General features: G+C 38.9%; 1 protein-coding gene across 1 annotated transcript in view; it reads right to left on the minus strand.

Moving 5' to 3' along the window:
- Positions 1-14,684, minus strand: part of VWC2L (von Willebrand factor C domain containing 2 like) — a 167,617-nt gene that overhangs the window by 21,723 nt on the left and 131,210 nt on the right. The window lies entirely within an intron of this gene.

Below are 14,684 nucleotides of genomic sequence, written 5' to 3' on the forward strand. Positions count from 1 at the left end.
TTGCTGTTAACATTATTTAATTATATTTGTGAACCCACATTGGCTTAGCTGTGTGGAAAGAAGGGGAGTGATGAGTCTTGATCAGATTATTTTGCTTCATTTTTAAAAAGTAATGAGAGACTTTTAACTGCTTCTAAGAATTTTCTTTTTTCTTTTCTTTTTTTTATTATGAACTTAATGATCATCAAATGTATTTCAATATACAAAGAACAAACAAAGACTGTTTTTGAAACCATAAACTCCTATAGTTTAAGTGCACTTTAAATTAAGGTAGTCATCAAATTGCTGTGTTTGTGCCCCCATTTAAACTTTTTTTTTGTTTTCTTCTATGCATTTAAAAATATTTCATTGATGATCTTTTCTTTTTAATTTTGTTTGTTTTTTCCTCTCAAATTTTTTTGCTCCCTAGAATTTCCAAGTTTAAAGGTTAATTCTTTTTTTTTTTTTTTTTTTTTGGTTAGGGGTTAAGTGAATTGCCCAGGTCATACAGCTAGTAAGTGTGAAGTATCTGAAGTTGGATTTGAACTCAGGCCTCCTGATTCCAGGACTGGTGCTCTATCCACTGCTCCACCTAACTGTCCCTAAAGGTTAATTCTTGCTGGGAGAATGAAAGCCCTCCCCGAATGCCCAAAATTGTGCTAGGGTGAAAGTAATGATTGAACTCATGCTGATAAACCTCCCAAACCCAGGCAATGGACATTTTTCAGGATATTTTCAGCCAGCAGAGATCCAGGAAGACTTTCCTCCACCCTATCACAAAGTATAGCTTTTAATACTAAGCTAGAAAAGAATTTGCTATCAGGTTGTACCATTAAGCAGTGCTGCTGAAAACCTCTAGTATTCAAGCTGAATGCTAGGGGTGAGATTCCTCCCAATCAGATTTACCGAAGCCATTATTGTAATTCTGAGGAAACATGTATATTGGCTATCTAGAATTTGCTCATAAAATGCACAAATTTTATACATTTGGCATATTTTTAACCTCTAGGTCCAAATATAAGCTCCTCTCTTTGTCAAGTAAACCCCCAACCCACTTTTCCAGTTTTAATACACATTACTCCCTTGCCATGCACTCTAACCAAACTGATCTTCTGTTACTCACATGAGACACTCCATTTTTGGTCTCTATCTCTGCACTGGCTGTGTCTTCCATGCCTGTACTCCTTCCTCAATTCTACCTCTTGGATCTCCTGGTTTTTGTTTTTGTTTTTTGTTTTTTTTGTAGACTCACATCAAGCACTACCTTCTATGTGAAGTCAGCTGCTGGTGCTCCTTCCAACCCAGCCTGGTTCCCTTATATCTGTTCTGAGTATGCCTAGGTATGTGTATATCATCTTATCTGTTGGTCCTTGAGGGCAGGGGATGTTTCCTTAGGAAGTGCCTGGTGTACTGGAGGTGCTTAATAAATGCACATTGATTGATTAGAAAGGGCTAAGGAATACAGGCTATCAATGAACATATCCTCAGATTGGAGCATGGCCAGCATTTGCTGTGCCCACTCTTCAGCTAAATAAGTCCATTCCTTAATGAGAAGGAGGAAGAAAACTTTTCCAGAAGATGGGGAGGGCTATGTTGGAAACAAACTGCTGGGATAATAAGTGAGTAAGTTGGTTGTGAGGAAATTAAAATAATTCTGTATTATTTACTAATTGATCCTATTCTATAATTGGCCCTATTCTGTATTACTGCCTCATTTTGTGTGACTCCTCAAGACACATTTCTCCATCCTTGAGTTAAGCTCAAGAATACAGTTTTCCCTTTGAGTTAGTTTAAAGATATAATTAAAAGAGAATGTTGTCACCACTCATACTGTAAGCTCCTGGGACATTTGCTTGTTGTCTGCAAACCCTAACCAGCTTAACCCGATGCCAAAGACATGTCTATTCTTGACTGTCCCTCTACAGTTAGGGGAGATTTGATCTCCAAGGGGAGAGCAAGCCTGGGAATACTGATCTCCTAACAAACATTATGAGAGGCAGATGAGTCCCATAAAACAATTAACACTTCTTAATTGACAGAGAGGAGTTTGATTACCCTCCCCTGAATGCCAACCCACTTTTCTTGGTATAGCCAATTGCAGTGCTCCTAGACCTTCTTTCCTGCATGTGAATAAAGAGGGTCTTCCACTTCTCATTGGGGTCTCTGGCCTTATTGAGATGGCCAGTCTGACCTACTTTGTTAATAATTATATGCATCACTGTTAATAAACTGATTTTGCTCAGAGTATGTACCTCAGTTTACCTTTATTGAATTTATTCATGACAGTTGTAACGACAACCTGTAGCATTATCTATTTGTCTGGGACTTCTGTCTCCACAACATAGTGGACAACACAGAGAAATAGACCAGCATAGCAGCTGGGCAGAAAAGCCTGCATCTGGCCTTCACTGAATATTTCTAAATGATGCTCTTATCAACAAAAACTAGGTTGTAGAAGCAGCAGAAGTTTAGAGCCACTTCAACTTTGCTCTCACCTGTGCCATCAGGACCATCCCCATCTTGCTAGAGATAATAATTGCTCACTGATGCAGAAGACCAAGAGGCCAATTTGGTCACGCAGGTACCCAGATGGGACAGCAGCTGGCATTGGGCACCTGGGAAGGACAGGAGTCCTAGTAGGACTTGGAGGTAATTACGCAATTTTTTCTAAGTTTGCCTGTAAACTTGGCAGATTTTGCACTAATGGTGAAACATCCCTGGAGGTTACTGTCTGTTTTTTCCAAAATTGTACCACATTGCAGATCAAGGCTAGCTGGAGTGACTTTGGTTGCTATCTCTCAGCAAGAGCCACCAATGTGAGGTGAAAGCAGCAAACCGAGGTAGCAGCCTGTAAGCAGCAAGACATTCCCCATGGAAATCATCATCACCCCGTAATGAATGACCTCTCCCACCTGAGCAGAATCACAATTTCTCCATGGTGATGGAGCCCTTCCTTTTACTGAATTATTCTGCACCAGATTTAGATTTTCCAGTCTGGGAGAGAGAGAGCAAATCATGAGATAATGCATGTAACATACATTATAAACTTGAAATCACTACATAAATTCAAGTTGTGATGATGATGATAATGATGATGATGATGATGATGATGATGATGATGGTGATGATGATGGACAGAAACTGGAGCTGCTGCCCTTAATCCTCCAGCTATGATCTTGTGCTATTTATTTGGAAGCTTTGAGATTAAACACAGGATCAGAACTGGGACTTAGAGGTCTCCTAGGCCAACCCGCATATTTGGCAATGAAGTAACTAAAGCCTTGGGAGGTTAAAGAACAGGCCTGAGGTCACAGAAGTAGTAAGCATCAGAGGAAGGATCTGAACCTAAGCCCTCTGACTATCATGCTACCTCCACTAAATTCTCTTGTTAGGCATGAGATGTAAGTGTAAATCTCCAGTTGAGGGAAATTATTTTTCTATTACATTAACAACCAATTATTAAATTAGGGTTAAGGTTTTTTCTCTCTATTTCCTCATTCAGAGACCAGCCCCTGCAGACCAGTCAGTCTCTAAAGGCATTGCTAATAGATGAGATTCCCCAAATTCTCTGGGAACATGCTCCTAGATCTTGGCCAGGATGCCACCCAACTAAGACACCTTACTTCTGTTTAGAGTGTAAACAGAATCTAATCTAGGTAAATTCTAGTCCCAGAGCATCAAGTTTATGCCGTTAAACCCCTCCATTGGAGTTTAGGGTAACTCAGCTCACGAAGGAGAAAACCAACCAGAGTGGTCTGGGTAGAGATGGATTCCTTTTTCTAGATTGCTGGAAGTGACTGAGTCTCATGATCAAGTCATGTTCTCAGCAGGAGGAGCTGAAGGCTTTTAGCCTACTTCCTCATTTGAAACTCCACCCCTTTCATTTGTTGTTCACCAATCAGGGTTGATTTCATCTATTAGGGCACACTCACCCCCTTCTCCACCCCCCCAAAGGTATTTAAGCATTTGGTGGTCTCCATGGTTTTTTCTTGGTTCCCAAGAGAAACCACTGATCATCAATTTATTAATTATCAGCTAGCCTAATTAATAAATTTCTCATTAATTACCTAGAAACTCTGTCTTTTGGGTTTTTCATTTGTCTCACAGTCCACTTCCCACCTGGAAAATATGCAGCTATCCTATCTGCCATTATAAAGCCAGAGTCTAGAGAATATGCTGCCTGTGAATTTGGTGCTTTTGTAAGATGGTCTTGCTGTAGGAAGGCAAAAGTGCAATAATGAGGCTGGCAAGACAGATAATTGATCGACCTGGAAAGGGAATAATGAAATTCGGGAATCACTAAGTAGAAGTTGGAGGCATGCAGTCACCCCCCATGTCACTGGGCAGAGAAGGGTCTGATCAGACAGCAGTCCCCAGTGGCTGATGGACATGTGCAAAGATGGTAGAGACTGATTTGGAAATCACTGGGTATTCTCATTGCAAAGTCAGGTAGTAAACATAAGCAGGCTGGTGACAAGGAAGGAACCAGGGCCAAGGAAAAGAAAAGAATAAGAAAGATCAAGCTCATACAAAGTCCTAACGCAGGAACCCGAGTCCTTGATGAATGACAGGAGAATATAGGTCAAGCCGCCCACCTACTCAGACGAGTCAGATTCTTTGATCAGTCCTGCCAAGTCTTTGTGTAGAAACATTGCTGCTTTGGGTGTAAACAAAACTCCCTAATGCCACAAGCTAAAATGCCAAACCGATCATGAACTCCATTTAAAAGTGCCATCCGTTTCTGTCTGTTTCAGCAATGAAGATATGCTGCCTGAGAGGCATTATAGCAATGAACAAAGTCCCACTTATAGAGTCAATAAGTCCTAGGTTCAAATCCCCCTTTACATACAGACTGGCTTGTTGACTCTGGGAAAGTCACTTTCAGTCTTAATTTCCTCATTTGTAAAATGGAGATAAAAATATCTTTAGCATTCACTTCATAGGGCCGATACAAGGGTCAAATGAAATAATGTAGATAGTATATTTTGTAGAATCTAGAGAGCTCTACAAATATGTTACTATTATTTTTTATTAGCAGAGGAAGGATTTGGAAGGAAGGAGGTAAAAGGAACTGAGAAAAGCATTAGGAAATCATATTGGGGAATGGAAAGAGGAGGGGTTGGTTCATTTGTGAGTTATGTGGATGAGAGAATAGGGGAGTTGGAAAAAAAAACTGACCTGGTCCACCAACTATTCCATGAATAATAGAACATTTTTACGTTGCTGAGAGCTTCTATTAAGCCATCATAAATCCTTCCAGTTTTTCCCTAGGGTTGCTATTCAGTGTGTTGCTTATTGATAAAAGAAATTCAAGAAAAGGAGATGACTGCCATATAACACTCATTTCTCAAGAAGCAAATTAATTTCCTTAGGCCTTTACTCACTGTTCTAAAAAATTACAGCAGATGATAGTTCCCACCCCTCTCTTGGAAAACTTAGCTTAATTTATTTGTAGTGAGAATTGAATGTTCATTAGAGTTGATGGGCCTAAAGCTATGGGATGGGAAGCCCTCTATTCAGATAGAGAATAGGTTGGGTGTACTTAGGAGATAACTCAATAATTCTAACATTTGACTCTAATATCCTGTGGGAGGATTACCTTCTTCTGTGAGAGACAAGTTCTAGTTTCAGATTCCTTGAGCTTTTTATCTTTTTTTTTTTTCTGTGACTTTTCCAACAAGTTTTCGATTATACATTAGTGTGTATGTGGTAGCTATGTATGCCCAGTCCAGGAAATATTGGCAAGAGATGATTATCATTTGACATTAATTCCTAATCACAGCTTAGTCAGAACTAAGGAGGTTGGTGTTAGGATGCCTATTTGATTAGGATCTCCATTTTTTCAAGTGGAAAAAGGGAGAATTTCTCACAATGGGACACCTGCCCCTTATTCCCAATCTCTATGTAACTTGTCTGAAAACCAGTAACTTCTCTATAACATGTCAAGTTTATTTGTGGATTTCAGTGGAGAAATAAAACACATAATAATTAAGTTCCATAAACTTTTATGTGGTGTCTAGTATGGGCAAGGCCCTATGCTAGTCAGTAAAAACAAAACAAAACAAAACAAAAAACACGCTTGAAAAATGGGACTTCATATGTGTTAGGGTGATATAAAAACAGTGGGTTTTTCCATTTCTAATGCATTTCAGGTAAGAAACTACCCTAAATAATCATCATTATTTCTTTTCCCTTTATTATTCCCACCAATAAGACAACATCTTCATGTTACAATGAGAAACAATTGATTTGCAGATGCCTGTGAGGCCCAGTATTGGTACTTGACCTGGAAGGAAGACTTAGTAGCCTTTTTTAGCCTGTCTCCTATAGCTACTGTCTGGGTTCTAAAATTACTCATGCTATTTCTGTTCCATAAAATTCCAAGTTTTCTCCTGCAAAGGAACAAATTACTTAAAAGAAAGCGACATTAAATATGCAAAGTTGCTGTTCAGTTTTTCTGAAGGGAAAAAAGTAAGCCATAGCCCTATAGTTTGGGATTGCTGATATAGAGGCTAGAGGCAGGTCTCTAGCAGACTGTGGTAATTATTTGTTTTTGTACAGCATGATGATCCGGAATAATAATAGGTGTTCATTAGCCAAACTGAATGCTGGTTTTTTCTCCCATTTCCATCAATCTCTTTCCCTAATGAGTGTTAGGCACATGTAAGAACTTTAGCCAACCACTTATAGATGGTGTTCCAATTAGGCTGCTTATTTAGCCTTTTGTCTTTTGATTGGGGCATAGTTTTGAAATAGAAATTAAATTTTTAGTGTTTAGTATCAAGGTGATTTCACAGATTTTGCTCCATTTGAGCTCAATAAATTTTGGGAATAAGCTTGATTTTGTAAATGATGAGATTGTTTCCTCTGATACCAATTGAGTTAAGCTTTGTCACCCTTCATGTTGATTTACGTCCAGTTTGCAACATTACCAAGTGTCTGTTATCATTCTTAATCAAGCCCACCGTTCCCCAAACAAACCAGAGACAGTATGGTATCCAAAGGGAACACCATCCCATTACTTCTTTTTATTGATTGTGTAGTTGCTTAATTTTATGAGAAGGCTTAGCTGCAGGCATCACTAGATATGAAGCCAGAAATCTGTTCATGCAAGGAAGATCTATAGATGCAATTTAAAAGCACTCAGTTTAGAAATTATGGGTGTGTTTTTTCTCCCATTGGAGATTCTGTTGGGAGATGTATAGACATCTTATTCTTCCATGAAGTCTTTAAGTGTGGACTGTGGGTTTTGACAGCCAAAGGAAATATTCTGAATTCACTTGCTTAAACATTGTCCTGTCGATACTTTGTTTTCAAATGAAAGAGATTAGATTAAGATCCCCCAGATCCAGATCAAAGATGCATACAGCTTAGTCTTCTGCAAGCCAGCTTGTAGGAAAGTGAAGGGTCTGGGTAGCCTCACTAAAAAAAATACAGATCAGATTTAATAACAGTGAACTTCAGTGGACCATCCACATTTTAAAGTTGCATTTGAATCCTGTTGTTGGGCATAATAATAAATAGATGTTTGCTTGAGCAAGAAAATCTCTGCAAGGGCTATGCCTTTGACATCTTTTGTGTCTCCCATAGTACCTGGTGGAGTGCCAGGCAGAGTAGGGGATACTCTATAAATTCTTGCTGATAGATTAATTGATCTAGTAGCTTTGGTTGCAATGGTATTTATTAAAGAATTTGACCTGTATTGGGTAGGTGAAGGTTGCTATTTCTCTGAATCCCCACAAGAAGCCAACAGTAATCAGCTTTAAGCTTCAAGAGATTGTGTGCAGGTAAGGAGTAGAAAGCTAATCAAGTGATCAAGGCTTCCAAGCTTGTGAGTCGATCAATAACTGACCAATACCTACTCAGCAATGAAACATCAATGAAGAGAGAAGGTATGAATGTATGGTTCCCTGAAAGCATTGCAGCATGGTAGAGGCAGTGAGCCTTAGAGAGCTCTATGGCAACATTGATTTCTTAGGGGTGAAGGGAGGTTGAAAATTATTTTCTTCATTAGAAGAAACAAGGAAAGTAAACAAGTTAGTTTTTCTGTGTAAGGGGTACCCATCCATTTGTTGCTTCTTATTTTAGGCTAATTGGATATTCTTACCAAGGAAAGGTGAATTACTAAGGTTTTTTCTCACTTGTCTGGTTAGTAACTATTGAAACTGGGATTCCCTTTTATAGAATAAGTAGGGTATTGAATTTGGCAGAAGCAATGTTTCTCTATCTGAGAAAGAAGATTTATAGGAAAAGAAAGTTATAGAAAATTTTAAAATATCCTGGGAGAGTTAATTTCAGTTCTCTGTGAACAGTAGAAGCCCAGCATATTAGGTTGAGAAGTGACTTAGAATCCATCTAGATGGTTCCAATTGGCTCCTCAGAGGGGGAAGACCTTTAAATTGAAACTAGAAAAGGGTATGTCTCACCCTTACCAGCAAGGAAGATCAGTAACTGGAGACAATGTGGTAGAATGGGTGGAAAATACTGGATTTGGAGACAAAACACTTGGGTTTAAGTCAAGGCTAGGTCACTTAGAAGCTATGGGATTTTTTTTTTAGGCTATCTCACTTTATCATGTTTTCTTTCTGCAAAATGTGAGATTTAGACTAGCTGATTTGTAAGGTCTCGTGGAACTCTAACTTTCTAAAGATATATAAGTATTACAAACCCCTAATCTGGCATGCCTGCAATGACTGTGCAAAGCCTGGGTTTAGAGGCAAAATTTATACTAGAGAGAGGAACAGATCCAAAAAATGGCTGAGTTGGAAAATTCTAGGCCTGACTGTTTTTACAGGGCCTGAAAGTGATGAAAATAGACTTCTTTCCCAAAGAAAACACTGATTTCTGATGGCTTTCTGGAGCTGGTTTATACTGTCATACTCTGCTGATTTCCAACCTGTTAGTCTTGTAAGCTTGTTTGCTCCTAATTAGCATCACTGATTGTATCCTCCAAAGTACAGTACTCATAAATGTAAATTTCTGATTGATGTTGTCTCCATTAGAGGCTTAGTTCTGACAACTACATTCTTTTGGATTACTTATTTTGAAAAAAAAAGAATGAAAAACAATGACCCCAACCCCCATCTGTACTGTAATTTTGGACTCATCCTTGTTCAGAGCATAATTTTGACTGTTACTTACTTGGGATGGCTGGTTCTGAAGCCCCACCTCCATGGGGAAGTCACTTAATCTGTCTAAGCCTCAGTCTCCTCATGTGTAAAACGAGGGGTTTGGACTAGAAGGCCTTTAAGGTCTCTTCCAGTATTAAGACTCTGATCTTATGAACCCTTGATTATATGTTGATGCAAATACTCTCTTTTTCATAGTAGTATTTGCACTAATTTGAAAGCTAGAAATAGAGTTGTTGTTCAGCCATTTTCAGTCTTATCTGACTCTTTGTGATCCCTTTTGGGGATTTGTTGGGCAAAGATACTGGAGTAGTTTGCCATTTCCTTCACCAGCTCATTTTACAAATTAGGAAACTGAGGCAAACAGGGTTAAGTGATTTGCCCAAGGTCACACAAATAGTAAATGTCATTCGGGGTCTTGACCTGCAGTTTAAGAAATGCTGGCTTAGTAATCTCTCTCTCTCTCTCTCTCTCTCTCTCCCCCCCCCTTCCTCTCTCATAATTTTAAACTATTTTGTCAATGACAAAATATATATTTTCCTTATTTTTGAATTAATTTTTATTTTGAACTTAGCAAATGCCAAATATAATAGGTCTTTGTGTATATATAGTAGATCAGAAAAAGAAGATAGACAACTCTCTGACTATGAATTTTAGGGAAGGTGCTAACCTGCATTGGTAGAACAAGTTTTCTAATTGAGTAGTTCTCTGTATCAGTGAAATAATAGATCCAGTTCCTATCCTTATCACTATTATGATTATTCTATTGCATGAAAGACATAATGTAATATTTGATTAGGAATTAACAGCAGCTAAGCCATAATGGCATGGCCAACCCAACCACCACTGAAGTGTTTTTTCTTCATATAGCAAAATACTTTTGGGGGTGAGGTTTAAAATTTAAGTTTTCATTTTTATCTATCCTGAGTGTATGGAGAATTCTTTTATTCCATTAAAAGTTCCTAGCCGGTCTCTGCCATACAATATTTCAGAATTTGTTCAACTGCAGACCAAACACCTACAACTTGAAACAGAGAAGATTTATTCAGAGATTTAAGAGTTTTTCTTCTGTGTACATTTCTAATGACTGGTTCTGCTTGGATCATAGGTTGAGTGTTTATAAAAATGAACTTAGATTTCCCAGGTCTGTTTAAAATTCATGTGTACACTTGCTCACACATGCATGCTTGTGCACATGCGTGCTCACACACACACACACACACACACACACACAAATTTCTCTCATTTCACACCTTAACATCCCCTGATTCACATAGCTAGTAAGAGCTTAAAACTTAACTGAAGCCTTCTAATTATTTAGCACATCCAGTAGGGGGAAAATCTCCTAATATCTCTTTAAAAGGATGACACTAAATTGTTACAAAGAAAACCACTCTTTTCTTATGATTTGTTTTTGCCTTTACTTTTTTTTTTAGTACAGTATTTTCATTGTTTTAGTTGAACAAGATGAATTGGGCCATTGGTACTAAGGACCAGCTCCCTCTTGAAATCTCACTCCAGATGGGCTAGCACCCATTTGAGTTTCTTCCCATCTGTCTATCTGTCTGTCTGTCTGTCTCTCTATCTATCTATTCACGTATGTATTTTGAATGTGCATGTACACAGATTAGATCAATGACATATCTCTGGCCATAAGAATGCTATTTGAAAATCTCTAATGGATAGAATTGGCATCATCAGTTAATATTTTGAATTGCTCTATGATCTTAATATGTTGTAGTGGAAAGAACACTGAATTGGCAGCCAAGAAATCTGGCTTCTTATCTTGGCTTGGGAATATCTAGTTACATAACTTTGGATAAGATATTACTACTCAGGTTATCAGTTTCCTTATCTACCCAATAATTAGACACCAGATTAGATATTCTCTAAGGTCCCTTCCAGCTCTGGATTATGGTGAATAACAAAACTGAAGTCCACTGAGGTAAAATGCCCTGCCTGTGGTCACATGGCTAATTAGTGCAACAGCTACTATTAGAACCCTTCCTTTCCTTATTTTACCTTAGAGTCAAATTTTCTGGTATGAGGTATCCCTGGGCAATTCTCTGGTCCATAACAGTACTCTCATTGTCCATCTTGCTTATCTACCACTGCTCTCCCATTAATAGGGTCCTCCACAGAAGAGGATAATGAGATTCTCACGTGCTCAATCAGGAGAGAGTCACAGAGAGGATTAAAGGTAGCCCACTTAGTCTTTGAATGTAATTGTCCAAAGGAGAGCAGAGACATTACAGGCGTGACTTGGAAAAACAAAGACTATGATCGGGCTTTTCAATCCTTCATTTTAATTGCAGCATTTGCAATTAAAATACAGAACATCCCAGGAGGGTGATGCAATTGACCAATACAGATAACCCTCCAGTTGGTGGCAGGGGAGGGTACTGCATGGTCTCTCAGCACAGTGATCATCCCACCCTAGCTACAGCATTATTAGCACCTTGGACACTTACCCCACATTTCAGAGATACACGGAGGGTCCAATTTGGCCCTATGTATGTTCCCTCTGGGAAAATTTTCTGGGGCCTGGCCCATGCTTTCAGCCACCAATATCTGCAACTGAAGGAAATCAAGCAGCGCTAGTATTCTGAAGCTATGACCAGGAAAGAAAAAGAGATAATTGAAAGAGTTCCATCCATTCTAATGGTAAAAGATTCAAGGAAAACACTTTAGAAATATTTTTGTAGATGTGGACTCCTCTAGATCACAATTATTTGAAAGGTTCAGAGTGATATTCAGCCTTCCAATACCCCCACAGATGACTCTCATTGACTCCACTGATAGAAGCCACACACGTAATAGTGCTGGTACCCTTAAGAATGCCTAGTATGCATTTTTTTTTACCATTAATACTAAGCAAGATCTGACAATGAACGTCAGCAGGCAAACACTGAAAGTCAGAGAATCCCACAGGGATTCAGGGGACAAATGCTACCCTCTGGTGTGTGCTGGGTTCAAATTCCCATGAATAGGAACTACTTCTGGGAAATCTAAGAGCTCAGCTCTGCCTTTATTATTATATTTAAATTGCCTTTGGTAAGTGGCTCAAAGCCACTTATTATTTTTTCCACTAAGCTCTGTAAAGGAGCTCATCCCTTTTGTATGCTTTCCAGATGAGCTCTGCAGTCCAAAGAATCTATTGGGAAGAGTACACAGAAAGTCTGTGGCTGAGCTTTAGGATTTAGCCTCCTGTTTTCTAGTACTTTGCTCCTTCCACTGTTATCCTTTTTTAATATTACCATGTTCACTGCAGATAGCAAACCCATTAAAGCTTCAGGTTTATTTACTTCAACTGACTTCATAATTAAGAGTTGCTTTAGCACCCTCTGGATAAAGTGTTTTTAAATATTCATATATGTATATATGTATGCACATGCACACATGTATGTGGATATACATATATATTTATATATAAGCATATACCTATATACACAAACATACATATGTGTGTATATATCGATATGTATGTATAAGTGCATATGTATAATATATGCACACTTACATTTATATGTAATTACTGTTCATATCAGTCCCATAAGGGAGGCAGCTTAGCACAGGATTGTTATTGTTTCTGCCTTACAGGTATAATGGAAGCACAGAAAGCCTGAACACCTTGTCTTGCAACTAGTGAGTCAGCTATGGCTCTAGAGACAGCAGCATTTTTGTCCTCTAGACATTTAGAGGCCATGCATTTCCCCAGGTTCTATTATATAAAGGTTGCTGTGACCCTGGAGTTTGGCTAATGTGAAGTGGAAATTTGGGGGAGGCTGGGCCCAGTGCCAGAAATTAACCCAGCAGGCTGGGCCATCTGACTCGCCATCCTCGTCCCCTGCTATTCTGACATTTCAACCCTGGCACCCCTATGCCCTCTCCTTGAATTTTCTTTTTATTTGCAGCTCTCCTGGGCTTATTGCCACTGCCTTTGCCTACATTGCTCCAATTGATAAAAGCATGACTGGGAGAATGTTCTAGGTGTGAGCTGCAGTAACCTGGCACTCACCCTCCTCACCCCTCCTCTGTTCCCTATTGGACTGGCACCCCAAGATGAAAAGCTTGCTATTGCCAGAGGAGTACGCTTTAAAAAAAAAAAAGGAAAAGAAAAGAATGGAAGGAAAAAGAACTCAGCTTTGAAGCTGCTAAAGTCCCATCAGAGTGAACATGCCAGAGAAAGGATGTCAGTCTTTCTTGTTCTCCTACTCCTGCCCCTTCAATTTTTTTCCCCATCTAATTTTGGTATCAAAGCAAAACTGAATCCATTTTTAAAAATAGTTTTTAAGCAAGGTCATGGAGACTAATTACAAGTTTGGAAAGTCAAGAAAGCAAGAATCAAGCAACTTGCTGTGCCAAGTTGCACACGGAGTATTTCTGGCATTAGATTCTCAATGTGGAGCATCTGAAAGGGATGAGAGTTATTGCTTCTGTGTAGGACTTTTATCCAGAGAGCTCAAAGCACATTTCTGTGTACCTTCACAACATCCATATGAGGCAGGCAAAAGATCAGGTTTTATTATTAGCATCTGACTGGTGAGGAAGCTAAAGCTGGGAAGGGTTTGGTGGCTGGTCTCAGATTACATGGCGAGTTCACGGCAATGCTGAGGATAGAACTCTGGTCACTTGTCCCTACTCTTATGCCTGGTTCACATGGGATTCTATGTATTAGTAAACTCATGAAATCTGAATTTTTTTCAAATGTCTGGCATTAAATCGTATTCTGTTTCAATTAGAAGGTAAGATCTTTGTGGGTCCCTTTGAAGAATCATGACTTTATATGAACTGTTCAGGACTTAACTCCCTAGTTGGCCTATTAGGAAACTATAATGGTGAGCTTGATCCTGCAGGCTCAAGCTATATATTGCTTGGGAGGAAACAGGCCACTACTTCATATGAGCCAAACTACCTCTTCCAGCATTCTACTTAGTAAATAAATGACTTTTCCTGGTGGCTAACAACTGAATTGCTAATTCACCTCACAAAGCAAAATGTTCCTGGTTGGGGGTAGGGTTGGGCAGAGGCCCATTTATTGGAGAAACTGCCTAAATAATATCGTATAGAGAGAATATAAAATTTATCTCCATTTTAATATCTTTTCATTATGACAAAATAATTAGCAGGTTATTTACACAATTGGAACAAACATTTCCACACTGGCAAAAAATCATTCTTGATCTTAAGATTGTTGGTTACTTCCAAAGCAATATAAGTGTTTGGCAATGATTCCTTCCATACTCAGCAGAAAATTATCCTGATTGAAACAGTATACATCATCCATAGGGTGTTTCCATATTGAAAACCCTCCAAAATATCTAAGTCAGTTAGAAATCCCTAGCTGATTTATCTTCCTTCCCTCCCATCCTTCCTTCCCTCCCTTCCTCTTTCCTTTCCTTTTTCCTTTTTCCTTCCCTTCCCTTCCCTACCCTCCCTTCCTCTTTCTTTTCCTTTTCCTTTTCCTTTTGCTTTTCCTTTTTCCTCTCCTCTCCTCTCCTCTCCCTTTCCTTTCCTCTCCTCTCCTCTCCCTTTCCTTTCCTTTCCTTTCCTTTCCTTTCCTTTCCTTTCCTTTCC

The sequence above is a fragment of the Vombatus ursinus genome, unplaced genomic scaffold, assembly GCF_900497805.2.
Source record: "Vombatus ursinus unplaced genomic scaffold, bare-nosed wombat genome assembly UNPS02014802.1, whole genome shotgun sequence".
NCBI classification, from domain to species: Eukaryota; Metazoa; Chordata; class Mammalia; order Diprotodontia; family Vombatidae; genus Vombatus; species Vombatus ursinus.